Genomic DNA, 13,996 nt, shown 5'->3' with positions numbered 1-13,996 from the left:
ACACACACTCACACACACTCATACACACTCATACACACTCTCTCACACACACTCACACACTCACTCATACACACTCACACACACACTCAATCACACACACACATTCACAAATACACACACACACACACTCACACACACGCACTCACACACACACACTCACACACACACTCATACACACTCATACACACTCTCTCACACACACTCACACACTCACTCACACTCACACACACACACACTCAAACACACACACACATTCACAAACACACACACACACACTCACACACACACTCAAACACACACACACATTCACAAATACACACACACACACACTCACACACACGCACTCACACACACACACTCACACACACTCATACACACTCATACACACTCTCTCACACACACTCACACAGTCACTCACACTCACACACACTCTCACACACACACTCATACACACTCACACACACACTCAATCACACACACACATTCACAAATACACACACACACACACTGGCAAGACAGACTCACTCTCTCACACACACGCTGGCAAGACAGACTCGCTCTCTCTCACACACACTGGCAAGACAGACTCACTCTCTCTCACACACACTGGCAAGACAGACTCACTCTCTCACACACACTGGCAAGACAGACTCACTCTCTCTCACACACACACACACATACATAAGACACACACACACACACAGCATATTTTCCAGATATTTGTTGCCTAGACTGTAGTGTTGGACCGTTTTGGCTTCCTTTATGCACCATTAGTACCAAACAGGCTTCACATACACTGGTACATAGTGTTTGCCTCTAGCTTGCTGAATTCACACACTCTCAATGAATGAACCAGGAGAGAGCGGGGGGGGGGTATGGATTAGACGGAGGAGGGAGGGAGGGAGGGAGGGAGAGATGGGTATGGGTTAGACGGAGGAGGGAGGTAGGGAGGGATGGGTATGGGTTAGATGGAGGAGGGAGGGGGAGGGAGGGATGGGTATGGGTTAGACGGAGGAGGGAGGGAGGGAGGGATGGGTATGGGTTAGACGGAGGAGGGAGGGAGGGAGGGAGGGAGGGATGGGTATGGGTTATACGGAGGAGGGAGGGAGGGAGGGGGATGGGTATGGGTTAGACGGAGGGAGGAGGGATGGAGGGATGGGTATGGGTTAGACGGAGGAGGGAAGGAGGGATGGGTTAGACGGAGGGAGGGAGGGATGGGTGTCGGAGAGGGAGGAGGAGGGAGGGAGGGATGGGTATGGGTTAGACGGAGGGAGGAGGGAGGGAGGGATGGAGGGGTTAGACGGAGGGAGGGAGGGAGGGAGGGGTTAGACGGAGGGAGGGAGGGATGGGTATCGGTTAGACGGAGGAGGGAGGGAGGGATGGGTATCGGTTAGACGGAGGGAGGAGGGATGGGTATCGGTTAGGGAGGGAGGGATGGGAGGGGGTTAGACGGAGGAGGGAGGGAGGGATGGGTTAGACGGAGGAGGGAGGGAGGGATGGGTATGGGTTAGACGGAGGAGGGAGGGAGGGAGGGATGGGTTAGACGGAGGAGGAGGGAGGGATGGGTATGGGTTAGACGGAGGAGGGAGGGAGGGATGGGTATGGGTTAGAGGGAGGGAGGGAGGGAGGGAGGGGAGGGATGGGTTAGACGGAGGAGGGAGGGAGGGATGGGTATGGGTTAGACGGAGGAGGGAGGGAGGGATGGGTATCGGTTAGACGGAGGAGGGAGGGATGGAGGGGTTAGACGGGAGGGAGGGAGGGGGTTAGGGAGGAGGGGGATGGGTGTGGGTTAGACGGAGGAGGGGGAGGGAGGGATGGGTATGGGTTAGACGGAGGAGGGAGGGAGGGATGGGTATGGGTTAGACGGAGGAGGGAGGGAGGGATGGGTATGGGTTAGACGGAGGAGGGAGGGAGGGATGGGTTATGGGTTAGACGGAGGAGGGAGGGAGGGATGGGTTTAGACGGAGGAGGGAGGGAGGGATGGGAGGGAGGGAGGGAGGGAGGGATGGATGGGTTAGACGGAGGAGGGAGGGAGGGAGGGAGGGTTAGGGAGGGGGAGGGAGGGATGGGTATGGGTTAGGGAGGGAGGGAGGGATGGGATGGGTTAGACGGAGGAGGGAGGAGGGAGGGTAGGGTTAGGGAGGAGGGAGGGAGGGATGGGTTGGGTGGAGGGAGGAGGAGGGAGGGAGGGATGGGTATGGGTTAGACGGAGGGAGGGATGGGTTTGGGTATGGGTTAGGGAGGAGGGAGGGAGGGATGGGTAGGGTTAGGGAGGAGAGAAAAGGTAGTGTGTATTGTTAGTGTGGAGGGAGGGACTTTGGGTCAAAACAAGGGAGGGAATGGGTTGGAAATGTGGAAATGTTTGTATTGGGTTAATTCTAGGAGGAGGGAATTAAATTGGGTTACGGAGGCTGAGGGAGAAAGAGAGGAGGGAAGGGAGGGTAGGTTGAAAAGGAGGGAGGGAGGGAGGGATGGGTTAACACTGGAAAGGGATTTAGAGGAGGAGGGAGGGAGGGAGGGATGGGTTAGGGAGGGGAAAGGAGGGAGGGAGGGAATGGGTTAACCTAGGGAGGGAGGGAGGGAGGGAGTCTGGTCCTAGAGGGGATTTAGGGAACCTGTTTATGGTGGGAGGGTGGGATGGGTTTACTTTTAAGATGGTCTAATTTTATTAGGAGTTTGTATGGAGGGAGGAGGGAGGGATGGGTTGGGAGGGGGAGGGAGAGGGATTTGATGGAGGAGGAGGGAGGGAGGGAGGGATGGACTTGGAGGGAGGGAGGGATGGGTTGGGATTATGAGGGAGGGATGGGTTGGATTAGGGAGGTAGGGAGGGAGGGAGGGATGGGTTGGATTATGAGTTTGTATGGGTTAGGGGATTATACATTTGGGATGGCGTTGGATTAGGAGTTTGTAGGGCATTGGAGGGATGAGTTTGTATGGAGGGATTATGAGGGAGGGATGGGTTGGATTAGGGAGGGAGGGAGGGATGGGTTAGGCGGGAGGGAGGGAGGGGTATGGGTTAGACGGAGGGAGGGAGGGAGGGATGGGTTGGATTAGGGAGGGAGGGAGGGAGGGATGGGTTGGATTATGAGGAGGGATGGGGTTGGATTAGGAGGGAGGGATGGGTTAGGCGGGGGAGGGAGGGAGGGAGGGATGGGTTGGATTAGGGAGTTTGGGAGGGAGGGAGGGATTAGGGAGTTTGAGGGAGGGAGGGAGGGAGGGATTTGTAGGGCGTTGGAGGGATTTTGGATGGCGTTGGATTAGGAGTTTGTATGGCGTTGGAGGGGGAGTTTGGGATGGGTTGGATTAGGAGTTTGGGGCGGGGAGGGGAGGAGGGATGGGTTGGATTAGGAGTTTGTAGGGATGGGTATGGGTTAGGAGTTTGGGAGGGAGGGAGGGATTAGGAGTTTGTATGGCGTTGGATTAGGAGTTTGTATGGGTTGGATTAGGGAGTTTGTATGGCGTTGGATTAGGGAGTTTGTATGGGTTAGACGGAGGATTAGGAGTTTGTATGGGTTAGACGGATTAAGAGGGTTGTATGGGGAGGGATGGGTTAGACGTTGGAGGGAGGGGGAGGGAGGGAGGGAGGGATTAGGAGGGAGGGAGGGAGGGATGGGTTGGGAGGAGGAGGGAGTTTGGGTATGGGTTGGATTAGGAGGGAGGGAGTTTGGAGGGATGGGTTGGATTAGGGAGTTTGAGGGAGGGAGGGAGGGATGGGTTTGTATGGAGGGATTAGGGAGTTTGTATGGTATTGGATTAGGGAGTTTGTATGGGTTGGATTAGGAGTTTGGGATGGGGATTATGAGTTTGAGGGATTGGATTAGGAGTTTGATGGGTTGGATTAGGGAGTTTGTATGGGAGGGAGGGATTAGGGAGTTTGGGATGGGTTGATTAGGGAGGGTATGGTATTGGTTAGGAGTTTGTATGGTATTGGATTAGGGAGTTTGTAGGGACCAGAGGATTAGGTAGTTTGTATGGTATTGGATTAGGAGTTTGTAAAACAAGCGTTGGATTATGAGTCCAGAGAAAAGGTGTATTGGCGTTGGATTAGGAGTTTGTATGGACTTGAGAAGAAAGCTAGTAGGGAGTAGGTTGAAAAACACAGCAGTATTAACACTGGAAAGTCCATTTAGAGCAGTGTAGGACTCTGTATGTCTAAAGGATTTGAGTAATTAACCTAGAGCTATAGTTGACCCAGTCTGGAGGGGATTTAGTCTAACCTGTTTATGGTGCTGTTTGTGTCATAGTTTTACTTTTAAGATGGTCTAATTTTATTAGGAGTTTGTATGGACTTGGAGCTAGTATGGCGTTGGATTATGAGTTTGTATGGCGTTGGATTAGGAGTTTGTATGGACTTGGAGCTAGTATGGCGTTGGATTATGAGTTTGTATGGCGTTGGATTAGGAGTTTGTATGGAGTTGGAGCTAGTATGGCGTTGGATTATGAGTTTGTATGGCGTTGGATTATACATTTGTATGGCGTTGGATTAGGAGTTTGTATGGCATTGGATTATGAGTTTGTATGGCGTTGAATTATGAGTTTGTATGGCGTTGGATTAGAGTTTGTATGGCGTTGGATTAGGAGTTTGTATGGCGTTGGATTAGGAGTTTGTATGGCGTTGGATTAGGAGTTTGTATGGTATTGGATTAGGAGTTTGTATGGCGTTGGATTAGGAGTTTGTATGGCGTTGGATTAGGAGTTTGTATGGACTTGGATTAGGAGTTTGTATGGTATTGGATTAGGAGTTTGTATGGTGTTGGATTAGGAGTTTGTATGGTATTGGATTAGGAGTTTGTATGGTATTGGATTAGGAGTTTGTATGGCGTTGGATTAGGAGTTTGTATGGCGTTGGATTAGGAGTTTGTATGGCGTTGGATTAGGAGTTTGTATGGTATTGGATTAGGAGTTTGTATGGTATTGGATTAGGAGTTTGCATGGTATTGGATTAGGAGTTTGTATGGTATTGGATTAGGAGTTTGTATGGTATTGGATTAGGAGTTTGTATGGCGTTGGATTAGGAGTTTGTATGGCGTTGGATTAGGAGGTTGTATGGTATTGGATTAGGAGGTTGTATGGTATTGGATTAGGAGTTTGCATGGCGTTGGATTAGGAGTTTGTATGGTATTGGATTATGAGTTTGTATGGCGTTGGATTAGGAGTTTGTATGGCATTGGATTAGGAGTTTGTATGGTATTGGATTAGGAGTTTGTATGGTATTGGATTAGGAGGTTGTATGGTATTGGATTAGGAGTTTGTATGGTATTGGATTAGGAGTTTGTATGGTATTGGATTAGGAGTTTGTATGGTATTGGATTAGGAGTTTGTATGGTATTGGATTAGGAGTTTGTATGGTATTGGATTAGGAGTTTGTATGGTATTGGATTAGGAGTTTGTATGGTATTGGATTAGGAGTTTGTATGGTATTGGATTAGGAGTTTGTATGGTATTGGATTAGGAGTTTGTATGGTATTGGATTAGGAGTTTGTATGGTATTGGATTAGGAGTTTGTATGGTATTGGATTAGGAGTTTGTATGGTATTGGATTAGGAGTTTGTATGGTATTGGATTAGGAGTTTGCATGGTATTGGATTAGGAGTTTGCATGGTATTGGATTAGGAGTTTGTATGGTATTGGATTAGGATGTTGTATGGTATTGGATTAGGAGTTTGTATGGTATTGGATTAGGAGGTTGTATGGTATTGGATTAGGAGTTTGTATGGTATTGGATTAGGAGTTTGTATGGTATTGGATTAGGAGTTTGCATGGTATTGGATTAGGAGTTTGTATGGTATTGGATTAGGAGTTTGTATGGTATTGATTTAGGAGTTTGTATGGTATTGGATTAGGAGTTTGTATGGTATTGGATTAGGAGTTTGTATGGTATTGGATTAGGAGTTTGTATGGTATTGGATTAGGAGTTTGTATGGTATTGGATTAGGAGTTTGTATGGTATTGGATTAGGAGTTTGTATGGTATTGGATTAGGAGTTTGTATGGTATTGGATTAGGAGTTTGTATGGTGTTGGATTAGGAGTTTGTATGGTATTGGATTAGGAGTTTGCATGGTATTGGATTAGGAGTTTGCATGGTATTGGATTAGGAGTTTGTATGGTATTGGATTAGGAGGTTGTATGGTATTGGATTAGGAGTTTGTATGGTATTGGATTAGGAGGTTGTATGGTATTGGATTAGGAGTTTGTATGGTATTGGATTAGGAGTTTGTATGGTATTGGATTAGGAGTTTGCATGGTATTGGATTAGGAGTTTGTATGGTATTGGATTAGGAGTTTGTATGGTATTGATTTAGGAGTTTGTATGGTATTGGATTAGGAGTTTGTATGGTATTGGATTAGGAGTTTGTATGGTATTGGATTAGGAGTTTGTATGGTATTGGATTAGGAGTTTGTATGGTATTGGATTAGGAGTTTGTATGGTATTGGATTAGGAGTTTGTATGGTATTGGATTAGGAGTTTGTATGGTATTGGATTAGGAGGTTGTATGGTATTGGATTAGGAGTTTGTATGGTATTGGATTAGGAGGTTGTATGGTATTGGATTAGGAGGTTGTATGGTATTGGATTAGGAGTTTGTATGGTATTGGATTAGGAGGTTGTATGGTATTGGATTAGGAGTTTGTATGGTATTGGATTAGGAGTTTGTATGGTATTGGATTAGGAGTTTGTATGGTATTGGATTAGGAGTTTGTATGGTATTGGATTAGGAGTTTGTATGGCGTTGGATTAGGAGTTTGTATGGTATTGGATTAGGAGTTTGCAGTAGTGGAAAAAGTACCCCATTCTCATACTTGAGTAAAAGTAGAAATACCTTAATAGAAAATGACTAATAGAATGACTTAATAGATGAGTCACCTATTTTTTTATTTTTTTTATTTAACCTTTATTTATCTAGACAAGTGAATTAAGAACAAATTCTTATTTACAATGATGGCACGTAGTAAAATACAACTTGAGTAAAAGTCTAAAATTATTTGGTTTTAAATATACTTAAGTATTAAGAGTAAATGTAAAAGTATAAATCATTTCAAATTCCTTATATTACAGTTTTTTCCAACTGCTTACACACGTTTCCTTTTTTCAAAACTCTACACACAATTCCCAAAACTGCACACACAAAATGCAAAATGTCTCACATTTCCTTCAAAATGCCATAAACACATGTCAGAATGAAGCATTTGCATCAAATGGCAAACACTGCTTTCATAATAGTACATTTTTGGATATACCATGTAAACACTGTTGTTCTAAATCTAAAGCTCTTTTGGTCTTTCATATTATATCTACATTTCAATACAATGTTCTACAGTGAAAGTAATCTGCTGAGAGGGGTAACAAGTACACTGTAAACACCAATGCAATGTAGAAACATAAAATATTTATTAGGCCAAACATTACTGTTGTATACAGTAGCATACAACAAAACCATAAACATATGTAAACCAAAAGTAAAGTATATTCTTTAGAATACAGTAAAGAACACAATTGTGTGTGTGGGGTCCCGGGGGGGCAGTCCAGGAATTGGTGGGGGGGGGGGGGGGGCAGTCACCAGTGCTAAGCTACCCTTCATCTCTCCTCCGGCCTGGGTCTGTCCACAATACTTCGTCCACATCACAAGATACGTTTTCTCTTGCCAAAAGAGAAGTATATCCTAGCATGTCGTATCCAACCTTGGACAGAGGCAACCTCTATGTCCCCACATGTGTCCTCCATTGCCTGGAGAAGCGGCATGTGGGCATAGGGTTGACGATGATACACTTTCCAGCACCAGGCCGAAAATTCCTCTATGGGATTTAGAAAAGGTGAATATGGGGGAAGGTACAAAACTACAAATTGTGGATGGATGGCAAACCAGTTTTGGACCAGAACAGCCCGGTGAAAACTAACATTGTCCCATAAAACCACAAATCTAGCAGGCTCCTGATCTGGATCAGGGACAAACATTGTGTAAATTGCATCCAGAAAAGTGAGCATATGGCCGGTGTTGTACGGACCCAGTGTGGCATTGTGATGGAGGACCCCGTTTTGAGTGATGGCAGTACACATAGTTATATTACCCCCACGCTGTCCAGGGACATTGGTAATTGCCCTCTGTCCTATTACATTTCTTCCGCGGTGCCTGGTTTTGGTGAGGTTGAAGCCAACCTCATCCACATAAATAAATTCCTGGCGAATTACATGGGCATCCAGCTCCAATACTCTCTGTAACAGACAAAAGGATATACAGATGAGTAAATATGGGATGTCGGAAGTACTGGAAGTAATGTTGCATATATACCTCTACAAAGTCATGTTGCATATTCTTGACTCTGTCAGAGTTTCTCTCAAATGGCACCTTGTAAAGTTGTTTCATCGTCACTCGGTGCCGTTGGAGGATGCGTTGTATGGTCGACAGGCTTACAGCATTGATGCTGTTAAATATGGTGTCATTATTCAAGATATGCTCTCTTATCTCTCGAATCCAAATTGCATTGTTGGCCAAAACCATATGTATAATTGCAGTCTCTTGTACATCTGTAAACAAGCGTCCTCGTCCTCCATGATGTCTTTGCCTTTCCACTCTGTACAGAATTCAAACACAGTATGTGTTCAGTATAAGAACTGTAAACAATGTACAAAAAAATGTAGTACAGCATGATAACCAACCTCATTCATTCAATGCAGTGCAGTAAATGGATAGCTTAGAGTTACAAATGTTTATGCAATACTATGCAGTCATACGTATTTTACAGTACATTACTGTAATGCTAAAATAGTCATTAGATAGTTGCATACCTGTTCTCATTTCTGAAGGTTCGAATTATGGACGCCACTGTAAATCGACTCTCTCTCATGGTCAAACCTTGGTTGATCACACAATCAACAGGTGTTGCCCTAATCTCATCAGAGATGGCTCTCCTTCCTTCTCTTCTTTCCCCTCGTCCTCTTCTTCCTCTTCCTCTCCCTCCTACTCCTCTTGCTCTCTGTCCATTGTTGGCATCCCATTGTTCAAAACAGGTCATCTGACCTTTGACCTATCTATAGGCCTATACTACAGTGAAGCAGTGATTGGTTAGTGATCAGTTAAGCTATTAGTGTTTGCACATGTGAGGAGTGTGTGTGTGACCTGGTGAATAAGTGTAGCATTTTGATTGGTTGTGTTTGGAAAAGGAAAGCAAGTCACTTCCATTTTGTGTTTTAGGTAGAGAATTGTGTGTAGTGTTTTGAAAAAAAGTGTTTCATGCAATTGACAACTGAGTCAAAGGCTGAGAAATTGCTTATGGTTTTGGATATTTGGTGTGTAGTTTTGCACTTTGAGTGAGAGGTTTCAAAAATCGTGTGACATGAAAAGATTTTGTGTGTAAGCAGTTGGAAAAAACTGTAAGCAAACCAGACGGCACCATTTTTTTTTTTTTTTTTTTTACATTTATGGCTACCAGGGGCACACTCCAACACTCAGACATAATTTACAAACACAGCATTTGTGTTTAGTCCGCCAGATCAGATCAGATCCGCCAGATTAGAGGCAATAGGGATGACCAGGGATTTTCTCTTTAAGTTTGTGAATTGGACAATTTTCCTGTCCTGCTAAGCATTCAAAACGAGTACTTTTGGGTGTCATGGAAAATGTATAGAGTTAAAAGTATATTATTTTCTTTAGAAATGTATTGAAGTAAAAGTAAAAGTGGCAAAATATAAATAGTAAAGTAAAACCACTGGGAGTGTGTATGGCGTTGGATTAGGAGTTTGTATACAGGGAGACTGACCAGATGTTTTATAGCTGTGTGTGTGTGTGTGTGTGTGTGTGTGTGTGTGTGTGTGTGTGTGTGTGTGTGTGTGTGTGTGTGTGTGTGTGTGTGTGGTGTGTGTGTGTGTGTGTGTGTGTGTGTGTGTGTGTGTGTGTGTGTGTGTGTGTGTGTGTGTGCGCGTAATGTTCCTCCAGCAGTGTCCTCATTTTCGCTCTGCTCTGAGTGTCTTTCCAGTCAATGTTAGACGCATTGATCCAGTATTTCACCACAGAACGAAATCTCCTTTATTTCTTGCCACCAGTAACTTAAAGGGACTTCCTGTGTGATACTCTGCTTGACTTCCTGCTGCTGATCCTCAGTGGTGATACTGAAATACTTTCAAAAATGAATACTTTTTATATTTGACCCTGGTCCTAAACCTATAGACACTAACCTTTCCCGCCAACGCCTTCATCTTAGACCTCTTTCAACTTTAAACCCCTGACCCTCTTGACAACTCCTGGCCTTTGACCCCATGACCCCTGACTCTTCCTATGAGAACCAAGGACATCCTCAGAGGTCATGTGTAACTGTCCTCCCTGTGTCCTCCTCCTGGTCTAAAGAGCTCCATCCAAGACGAAACAAGTTCCGCTTTGAAAAACCTGGAATATGTAAGCCCTGAGATGCCTTTCACAACACACCCACACTCACACTCACAAATAAAACAAAGAAAGACAAGTTGGTTTTATTTTAAAGCAATGTTGTATTTGACAGAAGGAGACTGGGAGTAGCTGTCTGTGACGATGCATACGTTAGGCTGTAGCTTGACCCATGTAAGCTGTAGTTCAGTAGCACGTGTGTGAGTCTATTGTGGAGTCTGTAGTGTGGCTGTGCGTGTATCCTCTCTAAAATAGGTCATAAATTGTTGTGTAGGTCAAGTTTGTGATCCGTTTCCGTTTTCAACTCAGAAAGTGAAATTGAACGTCCTGATTGATCAGAGGCAATGGATACAACAATAGCAAACACACAGATTGATCCATAGCGATGTCACCTGGATTTATGTTTTACTTCCCCTCCAAGCCAGGTCTCACCACTCTTTTACCCCCTTTTTCATGGTATCCAATTGTTTTTAGTAGCTACTATCTTGTCTCATTGCTACAACTCCTGTATAGGCTCGGGAGAGACGAAGGTTGAAAGTCATGTGTCCTCCAATACACAACCCAAGCTGCACTACTTCTTTAACACAGTGCAGAGGATATCCCTACTGGCCAAGCCCTCCCTAACATGGACGACGCTAGGCCAATTGTGCGTCGCCCCACAGGCCTCCCGGTCGTGGCCGGTTGTGACAGGGCCTGGGCGCGAACCCAGGGTCTCTGGTGGCACAGCTGCAGTACAGCGCCCTTAACCACTGCCCCCATGTTTTGCTTGATGGCAATCAAGTTTTCAAGATATGTAACTTTCAAAATAAAGAAATCATCATATGACACAAAACGCAACATCATATGATGGAAAATGCATCATACAGGTATGATTTTTTTATTTTAAAAGTTAAATATCTTGATTGCTGACAAGCAAAATATTTTGGGGACTTTGTCAACAATGGACTAATGAAACAAATACCAAAATATCATTTTTGGGTGGACTTTCCCTTTAAGTGCCTTGCTCAAGGACACATTGACAGATTTTTTACATAGTCAGCTCAGGGATTTGAACCAGTGACCTTTCGGTTATTGGCCCAATGCTCTTAACTGCTAGGCTACCTGCTGCCCATCTCCCACAGACACACTCACACACATGCTCCAACTCGCACACACCTTTACGTGCCAGGACTCTCCATCTCCCATTTCAGCAGGCAGGTGTGACATAGCAGGACCTGACTCCAAATCAGGTCACTCCGAGAGGCCAGGGGGCATGAACAACCCCTGAAGAGGACTCTTATTGGTTAAGAGAAGCCATGAAGAGGGAACTTATGGGATGAACATTTCAAAATGCAATTTATACTGGTTTACGTGGTTCTAAAGGGAGGGGGGGGGTTAGGAAGTGTGAGAGGGTATTACTGTATATGTGTATACTCAGACCAGAGGTTGATGTACTCTTCAGTGTGTGTTTGGGACAGGCATTAAGCAGGACTACTCTACTACTTTACAGAAAGGCCCTGTGACTGGCGCCCTGTGCTTTTGTGCTTCCATCTTACAGGTACTGGAAGAGATCTCTTGTTACCCAGACAACCACGACGCCAAGGAGCTCAGACGGATACTGACCCAGCCGCACTTTATGGTGAGTGAAAGCACACACATACACACACACCTCGACTTGGCTGTGTTTAGACGTCATGACTGAAGCTATAGCAGAGACAAAGAGAGACAGAGACAGACAGAGAGAGAGGGGGCAGATAGATGGAGAAAGACAGAGATAGACAGAGAGAGAGGGGGCAGATAGAAGGAGAAAGACAGAGATAGACAGAGAGAGAGGGGGCAGATAGATGGAGAAAGACAGAGATAGACAGAGAGAGAGGGGGCAGATAGATGGAGAAAGACAGAGATAGACAGAGAGAGAGGGGGCAGATAGATGGAGAAAGACAGAGATAGACAGAGAGAGAGGGGGCAGATAGATGGAAAAAGACAGAGATAAGGAGAGAGACAGAAAGAGAGTGAAACATCAGTGAGAGAGAGAGAGAGAGAGAGAGAGAGGGAGAGAGAGGGAGAGAGAGAGAGAGAGAGAGAGAGAGAGAGAGAGAGAGAGAGAGACTCGGTCTAAACATCAGCACCACAGGTATCTTCCATAAAGCTGTAAACGATCTGAGAAACAAGGCAAGTAGGGCCTTCTATGCAGTCAAAAGGAACATACAATTTGACATACCAATTAGGATCTGGCTAAAAATACTTGAATCAGTAATAGAACCCATTGCCCTTTATGGTTGTGAGGTCTGTCTGGGGTCCGCCAACCAAGAATTGAGACTGCATGCAGAATTCTGCAAAAATATCCTCCGTGTACAAAGTAAAACACCAAATAATGCATGCAGAGCAGAATTAGGCCAATACCCGCCAATTATCAAAATCTAGAAAAGAGACGTTAAATTCTACAACCACCAAAAAGGAAGCGATTCCCAAACCTTCCATAACAAAGCCATCACCTACAGAAAGATGAACCTGGAGAAGAGTCCCCTAAGCAAGCTGGTCCTGGGGCTCTGCTCACAAACATAAACAGACCCCATAAACAGAGCCCCAGGACAGCAACACAATTAGACCTATCCAAATCACGAGAAAAAATATTATTTGTTTTTAAATTCTTTGTGGGTCTGTGTAATCTGAGGGAAGTATGTGTCTCTAATGTGGTCATTCATTTGGCAAGAGGTTAGGAAGTGCTGCTCAGTTTCCACATCATCTTGTGGGCAGTGTGCACATAGCCTGTCTTCTCTTGAGAGCCAGGTCTGCCTACGGCAGCCTTTTTCAATAGCAATACTCACTGAGTCTGTACATAGTCAAACCTTTCCTTAATTTTGGGTCAGTCACAGTGGTCAGGTATTATGCCACTGTGTACTCTCTGTTTAGGGCCACTCTATCAGCAGGATAGAACAGCAGCCTCTGGTAAGACACGGGGCGGAGGTACGTAAACAACAGCTGGTGCACAATATTTAAGGAAGTCTTTTCTACCTCAGGAGAGGTTTTGCTCACCTGAGATGGAGTATCTCATGATACTCATGATAAGCTGTAGAACACACTTTCTACCTAGAGAGTTTTCATCTGTATTTTTTGTAGCTGTCTCCATACCACCACAGACCGATGCTGGCACTAAAACCGCACTCAATGAGGTGTATTCCACCATTAGTAAACAGGAAAACGCTCATCCAGAGGCGGCGCTTCTAGTGCCTGGGGACTTCAATGCAGGGAAACTTAAATCAGTTTTGCCAAATTTCTATCAGCATGTTAAATGTGCAACCAGGGAGAAAAACATTCTAGACCACCTTTACTCCACACACAGAGACGTGTACAAAGCTCTCCCTCGCCCTCCATTTGGCAAATCTGACCATAATTCTATCTTCCTGGTTCTTGCTTACAAGCAAAAATTAAAGCAAGAAGAACCAGTGACTCTGTCTATAAAAAAAGTGGTCAGATGAAGCAGATGCTAAACTACAGGACTGTTTTTTCTAGCACAGACTGGAATATGTTCCGGGATTCCTCAGATGGCATTGAGGAGTACACCACATCAGTCACTGGCTTTATCAATAAGTGCATCGAGGACGTTGTCCCCGTAGTGACTGTACGTACATACCCCAACC

The 13,996-nt window shown here is 45.1% G+C and overlaps 1 pseudogene; it reads left to right on the top strand.

Annotated features, from left to right (window-relative positions):
* The window catches only part of LOC115113406 (peripheral plasma membrane protein CASK-like), a 242,380-nt pseudogene that overhangs the window by 185,971 nt on the left and 42,413 nt on the right, over nucleotides 1–13,996 (top strand).

This window comes from Oncorhynchus nerka, linkage group LG3, assembly GCF_034236695.1.
Source record: "Oncorhynchus nerka isolate Pitt River linkage group LG3, Oner_Uvic_2.0, whole genome shotgun sequence".
Taxonomy (NCBI): Eukaryota; Metazoa; Chordata; class Actinopteri; order Salmoniformes; family Salmonidae; genus Oncorhynchus; species Oncorhynchus nerka.
Note: the sequence above shows the minus strand (reverse complement) of the source record. Positions and strands in the feature narration are given on the sequence as shown.